Raw genomic sequence first — 13,789 nt, 5'->3', positions numbered from 1 at the left:
GGTTGAACCGAGTAGTCAACTCCAAGAAGTCAACACAAAAATAGCACGCCTTGAAGCCGAACATGCAAAGCAGGCACAGTTGATCAAGGACATGCAAGACGATCTGCTTTTGACTCGATCCGACGCACAACAATGGCGGGAAGTTGCTCAACAACAAACCGCAAGCCTTTCCAACTTCCGCAAGAGGGAAAGGGAAGGACTAGCACAAATGGCTAGACTCCGAGAGGAGAAGGATCGAGCCGAAGACGAGCTCAATGAGCTGCAGGCCATGATCAACTATCACATTCAAAAAGCGAAGGACGCTCAGAAGATCAGTGATGATATGAGCCAAGCGGTCCATACGCAAGTTGAAGCAATGGCACGCCATGTAGAGGAAGCCGAAGACGAATAGAGAAGAAATATGAACCCGCCTGTGGGTTTTCACCGGCTTTTCTCATATTGTAAAAAAATTGCTTCAAAGCATTGTATGATAAGTTGTACACTTTCTATGATCAATGAAATCAAGTTTTTGATTTATGAAATCTCTCAATTGCCTTTGCATTTCATAGTCATTCATTTGCATACATCTCTCCAAGTAATTTAATAATAAACATTAATAAAAAGAAAGAATTAATCGATGCGTATAATCAAAGAGTGGATCGCACGCCATTTGTTATCAAATGCAAACCAACAACTGCGCCAAGCGAGCACACGACAACTTCATTGTTGGTAATCAAGACGAACAAAGGGGAAGGTCCGACACCGTTAAGGATCACTACTCCAAGGCCTTTTCCCTATGAATCAAATAAGGCTGTGCCATGGATATATGACATCCATATTTCTGCCAACAGCGATTTCTCTAACATCGCTGGACTTGGGGGCATGACTAGGAGTGGCAGGATCTACACTCCCAATGATCTTCATGATAAAAGCTCCCAAGAATAAAGGAAAGGAAAATAAAGAATCCGAGGAGGAAAATCTAGAGACCGCCTTCCAAGCATTGGAAAGTGCCAATGTTGAAACGTTTCCCCAAGAAATGAAGAAGGTAGCCTACATGCTTACCAAGAACGGATACTTGCCCGGACAAGGACTTGGCAAGGACTCCCAAGGGACTCCAGAGCTACCCATTATCAAAGATAATCCGGGGAAACAAGGGTTAGGATACAACCCTAATAAAGATCAAAGGACGAAGAGGAACCAAGATCCTTCTCGACGTTCTTTAAGCCAGATCTTTAGGAAGGCCGGTTCACAAGCGTCAAGGCCGGTCGTCGTCATCAAGTGCTCTTCTCCTTCCAAAAGGGATGTATAGACCTGATGACTATTAGAGATTACTCCTCGGGGACAGCCCGACCCCCGAGCCTCGATAGGGCACATGTTTCCACTATGATTATAATAAAATCATTCTTTATTATTTCTTATTGCTTCTTTTCTTGCTTGCAATAAATCTCTAGACCACATTATTTTAACCCTGTTTGAATAAGCATGAATGAGGTTAAAATTGTCTTAATAACAATAAACCCACATCATTTTTATGTGGAAGTGTGTGTGACAACTTAGAACACCTTCCCTTGACCTCGACAAGTGCCATCATGGATAAAAAGAAATCCTTTAAAATAAAAGAGGGGGCTGCGCAAAAATAAGAGCAAAAGACCCGCTAGGAATCCCACGAAAGGGTGACCTAGGCAAAAGTTAGGGTTGCAAAAATGAACAAAAACAAAAGTCCGCTAAAACGCCACAAAAGGGTGTTTTAGGCAAAAATAAGGACAATCAAAAAACAAAAGAAATCCATGATGGTACCATGAGCCGAATTCAAAAAAGAAAGGTTCAAGGGGAGCTATCTAAGTTGTCAAAATCACATCGTCAATAAACAAGATTTTATTAACTTCATAAGTGTTTAATCAAACAAGCCTAAACACATAAGCCTACCTTGGCCAGCCATTCTTACAAAAACCATTTTTCAAAATAAAAATAAAACCCCTCTAAAACACAAACTTTCAAAAAATATCCTTCCCTTCTTTTCTCTCTTGTCCCAAACGATTTTAGGATAATCTAGTGGAAACATGGAGATATAGTGGTCAATAGGAGGGTTGACATGTCTTCTAAAGGAAGGGAAGAATCACTGGGTTGATGACGCCCATCTTGATATAACACGCATCATTCCTCGGTTATGTAAATCGGCAGCGCACAGCCCGTCTGGAGGAATGGCAAAACTCAAACAGAGAAACGCATCGGTTAATTCTTTTGAAAAATGAATCAAATAGAATTAAGTGCATCATACCGCATACATGCATACAGATGATAGGTGTACTGGAAGATCACTTATTCTCTGTTTATTGAAAAAACAAAACAAACAAAAAACAAAAAACAAAAAACAAAACAAAACAAACAAAAAAAAACAAAAAAACAAAAAAATATAAACTTCAGAAAAAACAATGCGCCCGTGCCATGTTCAGTACACCCGTACTAAAATCAGGGTTATGAACAAATTTTCAACTCAATACGGGCGTACCGAAATGAATACGGCAGCATTGGCCATAACGTCCACACCAATACGGGCGTATTGAATTCAATACGGCCCGTATTGGTCCATTCTCATTCATCACAGCATTCTTCATTCCTCTATCTATATTGTCTGTGAGTGTGTTTGAGATCCCTCCAACAGAAAAAGCCGAAAAATCAACAAAAAAGGCAAAATACAGAAAACCCAACAAATTGTACAGAATAATTGAGCCTGGAGAGGCTTGCCGAAACAATACTCCCTCTCAGAATAATTGAGCCTGGAGAGGCTCGCTGAAATAATACTCCCCAGAGATATCTCAGCTTCCACTCACGGGCCAAATTCCCCAGTGAAAGCTATCAAACCAAGATCAGCAAGATTCCCCAAGGAGGGTTTGATCGTCTAAACAGAATATCTGAGTCGAAAGGACTATGACCTCCTCAGTGGAGAATAGCTTTCCAACTCAAGCAATGAGTGAAGGTAAGCCTGAAGAGGCTTTCTAAATAATACTCTGGGATACATAAGATCTTCAATCCCCATTCGCCTACTCAGAGGCACCCCTTCAAAAAGCAAAAAAATCAAAAACATCAATAACCATTCCCCAAACGGAATCCGGCACTCAGCCGAACACCGAACATCAAGATCATTCGCCTACTCAGAGGCACCCCTTCAAAAAGAGGAAAAATCAAAAAGATTAATAATCATTCCCCAAGCGGAATCCGACACTCGGAACATCAAGATCATTCGCCTACTCAGAGGCACTCCTTCAAAAAGCAAAAAATCAAAAACATCAATAAACCATTCCCCAAGTGGAAATCGGCTTTCAGCCAAACATCAAGCGTCAAGATGATCCGCCTAACAGAAGAGGCTAATCACAATCAATGACAAAATCCCCCAGCGGATAATAGCCTACACAGAGGCAACAAAACCAGAAAAACAAAAAGAGTCACCTGAATAAGGATAATCGGGATACTCCACCAACGTCGAAAAGACGTCAGCCAATCATAAGGCACCGCTCATCTCAGAAAGAGCATCTTCGTGTCTACAACCCAAGGAAACAGAAATTCCTCAATGGGCACCAATTACGCAATGCAAAATTGGGACACAAGAACCTATGAGTAACTGCACATCCCCTAGACGGATCCCTGCGTTATCCAGCCCTCAGCGGCACCAAAATCAAAAACAAATCGTCGAAGCAGCATCGTGGACTGTGGAGACAAAACCATCACAGATCCCTGGAGAGGGCAAACTCACGCTACCCCGAGGTTGTCAAGAACACGGAGGTATGCAACTGCCAGTGTCGTCAAGAACACGCTGGTATAGCCTGGAGAGGCGGTACTCGGCTACCCCGAAGTTGTCAAGAACACGGAGGTATGCAACTACCACGAGGTTGTCAAGAACACGTTGGTATAGCCTGGAGAGGCGGTACTCGGCTACCCCGAGGTTGTCAAGAACACGGAGGTATGCAACTACCACGAAGTTGTCAAGAACACGTTGGTATAGCCTGGAGAGGCGGTACTCGGCTACCCCGAGGTTGTCAAGAACACAGAGGTATGCAACTACCACGAGGTTGTCAAGAACACGTTGGTATAGCCTGGAGAGGCGGTACTCGGCTACCCCGAGGTTGTCAAGAACACGGAGGTATGCAACTACCACGAGGTTGTCAAGAACACGTTGGTATAGCCTGGAGAGGCGGTACTCAGCTACCCCGAGGTTGTCAAGAACACGGAGGTATGCATGAGCCTGGAGAGGCGACGACTAATACTCACCCTAGAGAGGGCAAACTCAACCTGGAGAGGCTACTCAACAATTTTCCCACCTGAAGACACTACAAGTCGGAAGGATGGCTTATTCCCTGGACAATTGGGTCAACTCCTTTACTTATCAAACGGTACACCAAAAGGCCGTTTGACTAAGTAAAGGGGGGGCAGCTGTAGACCCCTAAAATTGTCCGGGTCGGAAATAAGACTCGAAGACTCTCAAAGATCAAAGGAAAGTCAGCCAGAAGGACTCCCAGAAGACCATAGGATGACTATCTGTAGGTTTAGAGGTCTTAGAGTAGCCAAAAATAAGAAAGTGGGAGGTTTGGAGCTCAATACGGCCTCCTTGGAGTTCAGTACGGCCGTACTGCACATTTTGTACTACAATACGGCCGTACTGAAACCAATACGGCCGTATTGAAGTTTCTGTATTTCAATACGGCCGTACTGAATTCAATACGGCCGTATTGAAGTACAAAAACTCAATACGGGCCGTATTGATCCTAGGGGCCGTACTGCGCCTCATCCCTATAAATAGGACGTCATTTGGACGTCATTTGACACTTTTACACACAGTTTTGACTCCCTCCTTGAGTATTCTGGGGTTTTTGAGCAGTGTTCTGCCCTAGAAATCTCTCTGGGAGTCGATCCGACGAAGTTCTTGAGTCACGAGCCATTTGCTTGAGTCTCGAACTTAGTCGAAGGGAAATCTTTTGGATTTCCATAGTAAAAATTATTTTTTAGGAAGGAGCGAGCGAGCTTGTAGAGGGAGGGAGCGCCAAAAAGCCTCCTAAACTTCATTGATATATAAAAAGCACGCTTCAAGAGGTTTCTTCTCTAAAAATCCCTTCTTTTACCGCTTTCTGATTGTTGCATATTTAAATTCGTCATCATGTAGATATTTAATATATAATCGTTTATAATAAATAGGGGTAATTTAGTAATTTTACGCTATTATTTAATAAAAAATCCGTCATAGGGAACCCGAAAGGGGCGTTGTGGGGTGCTAACACCTTCCCCGCACGTAACCGACTCCCTTACCCAACTCTGGTTGTAATGGCCAAAGTTGATTTATAAAATCAATTGCCTTAAATCTTTTTCCAATGTTTTGAGTAAAATATTGGTGGCGACTCCAAGAACCCTACCTTTTGCGAAAACTACTAATCCATGGAGGGTCCCGCTTGGGATTAACATGGATTGGTGAATCATTTTAATAAAATTGTTAGTTCGACAAGGTCTCAGTTTGAGAATAAGTCGTTCTAACAATCCACCACTTTCCAAAACTTTAAAATGAGTCATGACCATCGTCGCGAATGTCAAGGTCCGTTTCGGCGGGTGGCGACAGACAGGTGGATGGTTTGTTGAAGGGTGGAGCTCTTGGGCTTATGATCTTATCTTTTATCAATTTAGAGAATGAAAAGTTGTTGAATAGTATCAATGTTGCCAGAGATTTCCCAGTGGTTTTTCCGGATAATGTTCCGGGGTTACCACCGAAATAAGAGTTGGAGTTTAGTATTGATCTAATACCAGGGGCGGGACCAGTTTCCATTTCTCCTTATAGAATGGTACTAGCAGAGTTGTCTGAATTGAAGAAGCAGGTTGAGGAACTTTTGGAAAAGCAGATGATCAGACCTAGTGTGTCTCCGTGGGGAGCACCTGTGTTATTGGTAAAGAAGAAGGATGGTGGTGTAAGGATATGTGTGGATTACAGGCAGTTAAATAACTTGACAATCAAGAATAAGTATCCATTACCAAGGATAGATGATTTGATGGATCAATTGAGGGGAGCTTCTGTTTTCTCCAAGATTGATTTGAGGTCTGGGTATCACCAGATTCGGGTAAAGGAGGAGGACATACCAAAGACTGCTTTCAGAACTCGGTATGACCATTATGAGTATGTCGTTATGCCTTTTGGAGTGACGAATGCTCCAACTATTTTCATGGATTATATGAACAGGATTTTCAGACCCTTTCTAGATAAGTTTGTTGTGGTGTTCATTGATGACATTTTGGTTTATTCTGGATCTATGGAGGAACATAGAGAACATCTGAGGATAGTTTTGAAGGTATTGAAAGAGAAACAGTTGTTTGCAAAGCTGTCAAAATGTGAGTTTTGGCTATCTGAAGTTAAGTTCTTGGTTCATGTGATTTCTGCACAAGGAATTGATGTTGATCCTACTAAGGTGGAAGTGGTTTTAAGGTGGGAGTGTCTGAAATCAGTTACTAAAGTTAGAGGTTTTGTGGGATTGGCTAGTTATTATAGGAGATTCATAGAAGGGTTTTCTAAAATAGTTATGCCTTTGACACAGTTGACCAGGAAGGACCATCTTTTTGTATGGATGGAGGAGTGTGAGAAAAGTTTTCAAGAGTTAAAGGAGAAGTTGACGTCATCTCCTATATTGATTCTGCTAGATCCCAATAAATCATTTGAGGTTTATTGTGATGCATCTCATCAAGGCTTAGGATGTGTTCTTATGCAAGATAGGCGAGTTGTGGCCTATGCATCTAGACAATTAAAGACTCATGAACGGAATTATCCTACGCATGATCTAGAGTTGGCTGTGGTGATTTTTGCTCTAAAGATTTGGAGGCATTATCTGTATGGAGCAAAGTATGATGTGTTCAGGGATCATAAGAGTCTAAAATATTTGTTTGATCAGAAAGAGTTAAATACGAGGAAGAGGAGGTGGATTGAGTTTCTGAAAGATTATGATTTTCAACTGATGTATCATCTGGGTAAAGCAAATGTGGTGGCAGATGCTTTGAGCAGAAAATCTCTTCATATGTCTTACATGATGGTTAAAGATATGAAGTTGGTAGAGAAATTCAGGGATATGAATCTTAACGTTTTGGTTGCTCCAGACTTTATTAGTTGTGGTATGACTACCATTACTAGTGATTTCTTGGGGATGGTGAAACAAAAACAAGTTCAGGATGCTGGTTTGAATAAGATTAGAGAGTTTTTGGTTTATGAGAAAGCTGAAGGATTTGAACAAGATATGGATGGATTTTTGAGGTACAAGGGCAGAATTTGTATTTCACAAGATGAAGAGTTGAAGAAGTTGATACTTGAGGAAGGTCATAAGAGCAAGTTGAGTGTACATCCGGGTATGACAAAAATGTATCAAGATTTGAAGAAAATGTTTTGGTGGAATGGTATGAAGAGGAAGGTAGCAGAGTATGTTGCATCTTGCATTGTATGTCAGAAAGCTAAAGTAGAACATAAAAAATCAGGAGGTTTGTTACAGATGATGGAAATGGGATAGTATCGCCATGAATTTTGTTGTTGGTTTGCCAAGGTCTGCTAAGAATTGTGATTCGATTTGGGTGATTGTGGATAGATTAACTAAGTGTGCTCATTTTCTTCCGGCGAATGTAAAGTGGTCCTTGGAAAAGTTAACTCAGTTGTATGTTAAGGAGATAGTTAGATTACATGGTGTGCCCTCCAGTATCATTTCTGATAGGGATCCTCGTTTTACATCTCGATTTTGGCAAGAGTTTGCACCAGGCATTAGGGACTAAGTTGAGACTCAGTTCTGCTTATCACCCACAGACTAATGGGTAGTCTGAGAGGACTATCCAATCTTTGGAGGACTTGTTAAGGGCTTGTATTTTGGATCATTTAGGGAGTTGGGAAGAAATGTTGCCTTTGGTCGAGTTCACTTATAATAACAGTTTTCATGCAAGTATAAGAATGGCACCTTTTGAGGCTCTATATGGGAGGAAGTGTCGGACACCTCTGTGTTGGTTTAAAGAGGGAGAATCAATGATAGTAAGACCAGAGATCATCTTACAGACTACCAAAAAAGTGAAATAAATTCAGGAAAAGAATGAAAGCTGCTCAGAGTAAGCAAAAGTCTTATGCAGACAAGAGGAGGAAACCTTTGGAGTTTTCAGAGGGAAAGCATGTATTTTTGAAGGTGACTCCTACTACAGGTGTGGGTAGGGCTATTAAAGCTAACAAGTTGAATCCTAAGTTTATTGGGCCATATCAGATTCTCAAGAGGATTGGATCAGTGGCATATCAGATTGCATTACCTTCATCCCTGTCTAATCTGCACGATGTGTTCCATGTTTCACAACTGAGGAAGTATATTCGCGATCAGAGTCATGTCTTGGAATCAGAGGCAGTGCAAGTTAAAGAGAATTTAACTTTTGAGAAACAATCAGTCTCAATGGTAGATAAGAAAGTTAAACGGTTGCGGGGTAAATTATTAATTTGGTAAAGCTTATTTCGGATGAGGTTACTAATGAAGCCACTTGGGAGTTGGAAGATAGGATGAAGGATCAATACCCATATCTCTTTTTGAGTAAGTGAATTTTCGGGGGCACAAATTTTTGTTGTTGGGGAGAGTTGTAATGCCATGGAAATATCGAGCTATTTAGTCGATATACTTTATGTATATATATATATATGTATGTATATATGTGTATGTTGTTTATTTGGATTTGGATTGGATTTAGAGGTGTGGATTTGAAATGTACTTTATCTTGTGCATGTTGTATGTTTATGTAATTTTGATTGGTTGTTTGGATATAGTAGTGATTTTGTAGTATGAGATGAGAGGTTTATATAGGCATGTGTATCATGAATGTGGTGAATGATGCATTGTACACCATTATACTGAATTATAAGAGGGAAGAAGACTGATCACCTTCCTTCTCATCTTAGTTAAGTGAAGTATTATGGCATGCAACTCATTATTCCAAGCAAATGTATCTGAAAGTGATGTTTGTTTGTGTGTTGATACATGTTGCATTTCATATGGTGGTGAATTTGAGGTTGTTTTACAACTTAGGGAGTTGAAATACTTCAAGGAATAGAATATTTGAGGTGAATAGGTGCTAAGGGTGAAATTTGGAAATTTTGGAAAATGGCTATATATAGGGACTTAGGACCGAAGGGTCTCATTTGTCAAACAGAGACAGTTTCTAGAGAGAGGCTCTGGTCCGGAGGGAAGTTGAGGACACATTTAGGAAGCTTATGAAGCTAGGATCAATCTTCACAACTGGAGTTTCAAGAGATTTGGCCTCTAAAGCCTTGAAAAGGGGGATTAAAGTTTGAGTTGGGATTTGAGGATTTTGTTCAAAACTTGCATTTTTGAGGTTTCTAAGGTAAGGGTAGTACTTATAAGACTTAATCTAGTATGTATGGAGTTGAAATATCACATTGATTCCATGCTTTACGCATGATTGAGGCTGGATTGAGCTGGAGAGGGTTTGGTTAGGGTTCTTCATGATTTCCTACGATTTTCATGGATTAATGGTTAATACTTGTTTTTATCACTTAATATGTTGTTTATGGATGGTGTTCATACTCTATAATGGTTCAGAATTGTATAAATTTGGTTTGGGATTCATTTGGGATGGATTTTGGGGGTGAAAATCGGAGTTTTCAAACTTCTGATGCGTTGTCTGATGCATGCGCGCTGAGCGCACACGACGACGCGCTGAGTACACTGAAGAATAGAACTTTTTATCAAGAAGCATGCTGAGCGCACGCGACAAGATGCTGAGCGCATTGAAGAACAGAGCTTTCTATCTAGAGTGCGCTGAGCGCATTTAGCCATGGGCTAAGCGCATTTCGCAACGGGCTGAGCACACGGGTCTACGCGCTGAGTGGGCTATTTCTAGTGGCTCTCTATCTCAAGCGCGCTGAGCACACGAGTCTACACGCTGAGTGCATATAGTCATGGGCTGAGCGCACATGGTGATACATTAAGCGGGCAAAGCCTGATAGGCTCCTAGTTTTAGTTACGCTGGGCGCAAATACCACTACGCTGGGCGCGTGGTTTCTTTGAGGAAAACCTTTTATAATTGAGTTTTTATGAAACTTTTAAATGTTGAATCATACCATCTTTGATGTTATATATTTGGTATGGAATGTGGCATGGTTTTGGAAAAGATTGCACGTAATTATGGAATGTGCTTATGTGTGTTTGGTTTGGAAAGCTAATAGGACTTAGAGGAGTAAGGTTATGGTATGGATTGGGAGATCTCTTAGTGAGATCAGGATATAATCTTTGGAAAAATATGAAATTTGGGAGTCCCGTGGTGAGGATTCCAATATGAAACTTTTCCAAAGATTATATAATAAACAACTTCAGATGTTAGGGGGATTCTGAAGTACTCCTCTAAGTATTCTATTTGCTACCGGTATGAGGGCAAGGCCGAGTCATACCGATGGATGAAGTGGCCGCGATCACCAGGGTTACGTGACGACGTAACCCAACTGTATATTTTCCATGAGAGGTTAGGTGTGTGACATGGGAAGGTGACATGTTCACGAATTCAACACTTGGTTTGGATGTGTTGAGGTCAACATTTGGTTTGGATGTGTTGGCTACTTCATGGGATTATACAGTGGTGTAACTTTGGTTTGGATGTGGAATATGTATGTATTTGGTATGGATTGTATACATAGGTTATGGATTCTTTATTATCATAGAATATGTATGCATTGACATGGATGTGTATACATTGGAAATTGGATTGGTTTATATTTGGCATGGAAATGACTTGTTATAATGTTCTCATCCCCTTGGTATGGATACATACTATTGATGAATATCTAGTTTAATGATATTTCATTTTATTGTACTATGATTGGTTTTATACGTGCTAACCCTTATATTTCCATAATGTGGACTGTGATGATCTTACTATGTGGGGGAGCAGATAAGGTGTGAGGCTTTGGGATGACAAGGAGTCTTTTGGGTAGCTATTTTGAGAAGTTGCCAGACTTAGAGCTTGACCACCACCTAGGGTGTCTTATTTTGATACTTTCATGATGTTGTAATTATATTATCTTTTTGGATGACTGTATAACCTTGTGGAGGATGACTCTTTTATAAAATTATGTTTTATATTATGGAAACAATTTATACGCTATTGTATATTTACACTCTAGTGTAGCTGGCCTTTGCTATATTTTCTTTAATATATATTATTTTATTTTAGTTGTCATATTGGTTGTTGATGTGACAGCCTAAGGCGGGTCGTTACAAGCTTACCCTAGCATGTTTTCCCTATGTGGTTGGGATTGCGATGACCATACCTTGGTATGCGAGCAGATCAAGATTAGGTGCTCTGCTGAACTAGGTGAGCTTCTTTTTGGTTGGGACTCAGGAGGAAGGCTGACGTTGTATTTAGTTGATTGGTAGATTTTGACTACCTAGTTGTTGTATAGGGTATTATTCCCTACTTTCAGTTATATATATTATGAGACTTTTTAGTTGTGTATTCTCGTTATATATATTATTGTTTAGTAGTGAGATTTTATTTTATACTTGTTTCTGAACACTATAGACAGTGTGAGACCTGGCGGGTCGTTACAATTCAACAATATACTTTTGCGTCTGGGAATTTCATCGTATGCTTAAGAAAAATACTTCTTAAACGAAAATCGTTCTTTAGGATAACAAGTTGAACAAGTGTGGTTTTCGTCTGAAGATGGTTTTAATAAATTATAAGCATTAGACGAAGTTTTCAATATAATAGATCAACCAAATAAAGTGTGTCTGAAACATTAAAGCATAGGGCAAGTATTTTTATACTGGTTCACTCAAACTAAGCTACGTCTAGTCTCCTTCAATTGAAGGGTTCCAATAAATGTTCAATGAAGTACAAGTATTATTTGTTTAGCCTCTTCAGGCTCGCAGTGAGTATTATAGACCACCCAGGTTATGACCACTCCTAGTCCCAAGTATTCTCAACTACTTCTAGTCCCAAGTATTCTCAACCACTCCTGGCTTGTCAACTTCACTCTCAATGAGTATTCTCGACCACCTCCTGGTCTGTCAGCTTCACTCACTAGCGCTAGTATTCTTTTAATCAGCCACTTCTAGCTCGTAGTTAGTATTCTTTGACAAGCCTCTCTAGGCTTTACAAGTATTTTTTTCCTAGCCTCTTCAGGCTTTACAAGTATTCTTTTCCTAGCCTCTTCAGGCTTTACAAATATTAACTAGATAGGTTTAGTTTGAGTGTTTGGGTTACTCTCACAGAGAGGATACATAAGAATATACACTCACTAAGGTATGCAACCTTAGTCTTTACAATGATTAAATGTTTAGTCTACTCTCACAAAGAGGATTCATAAATTGGTACACTCACTAAGGTTTTTGTTCCTGAGATGCAGATGCTTGGAACTCCTTAGTCTACAGAGATGAATACACTATGGTACATTTGACTCTAGACGCTCTATCTCTGGTTTCGTTGCTTCATGGGCTTGATATCACTTTTTGTTAAAATTGCAAAGCCAAAAGCCAGCCTTTCAAGGTTTAAGATAATGATATATATATTGACTTGTAGAATTTTCCCGTTGCAAGTGTCCATTGAAGCAGATATAGTCGTTTATGACTAGTTCGATCTTCTCATTTAATGCTTGAGTTCTTGCATTAAATGTTGCTTCCTGTGATAGACATTGCGTGTAATCTTCTTTGCCTTGTTAGCAGTTGTGTTTGAATTTAGCAGAGACCTAGGAACCTTTTTGTCATTTTCTGGTCACATAGTTGTAGAGTGTTTGATAGAAAAGAATGGCACAATCCAAGAGGGGGGGTGAATTGGATTCTATGACCCTTTAAAAATTATCAGAGTATGTAGGATCTTTATTTCACTTTTAAACTTTTCTAAGACTGAATTTTCAAATGAAGCTTTTCTAAAGACTTGTTATGAAAATATGAATGCAATATGCTCACTTGATTACAACATAATGAGGTTCAACAATAATGCTCTAATTCAGATTTAAACCAACAATTTTCACATACACATATTAATCAAGTTTTATCTTCTTTAAAGTTCAACCAAGAAATTACACAATGTAAAAGATAAGGTAGAAGAAGATTGCACAAGTCTTTTATATTGGTTCCGCCACTCCACATGTGACCTACATCCAGTCCTTAATCAACACCTGATTAAGATTTGTTCCACTATCTTAAGCAAGAAGGTTTACAAGCACACACACATGCATATACTTCAACACAAAAGATAACCACTTTCTTGACCCCAAGAAAGCACCCCTTGTAGAACCCACTACAAGAAACCTTACCACTTGAGAAACCCTTCTCAAGATTTTTTTACAAAGATTCACAAAGAATAAAGGAACGAATTCACCTGGAATTCTTGAACAAATCTTTATCTTCCCCTTTCAAGAATATGATGATGATTATCTTCTCACAAGCTTTTCACAAACCTTTTCACTCTTGGATTTCACAAAGAAAACTCTCCAAGATGTCACAAAGACTCCACAAAACGTTTTTCACAAATTGATTATCAGTTCTAACTCTTGTCTGAAGTTTCTCAAAGTTCAAAACTATTTATAAAAGTTTCAGACGTAGATAATCGATTATTTTAAAGAGTAATCGATTATTTTGTTCTTCAGGTTTTCTGGAAACCAACCAAGAACAATATAATCGATTATTTTGCTGGATAATCGATTATTCCAGAAAGTTGTTCCTGGGATAATCGATTATTTTGGCAAATAATCGATTATTGCAGCAAGGCATCCCATTTTGCCTATTGCTGGAATAATCGATTATATTTAATAATAATCGAT

Source organism: Cajanus cajan, chromosome 3, assembly GCF_000230855.2.
Source record: "Cajanus cajan strain Asha chromosome 3, NIPB_CcT2T_4, whole genome shotgun sequence".
Lineage (NCBI taxonomy): Eukaryota > Viridiplantae > Streptophyta > Magnoliopsida > Fabales > Fabaceae > Cajanus > Cajanus cajan.
The sequence above is the reverse complement of the archived record's forward strand: the minus strand, read 5'-3'. Positions refer to the sequence as shown.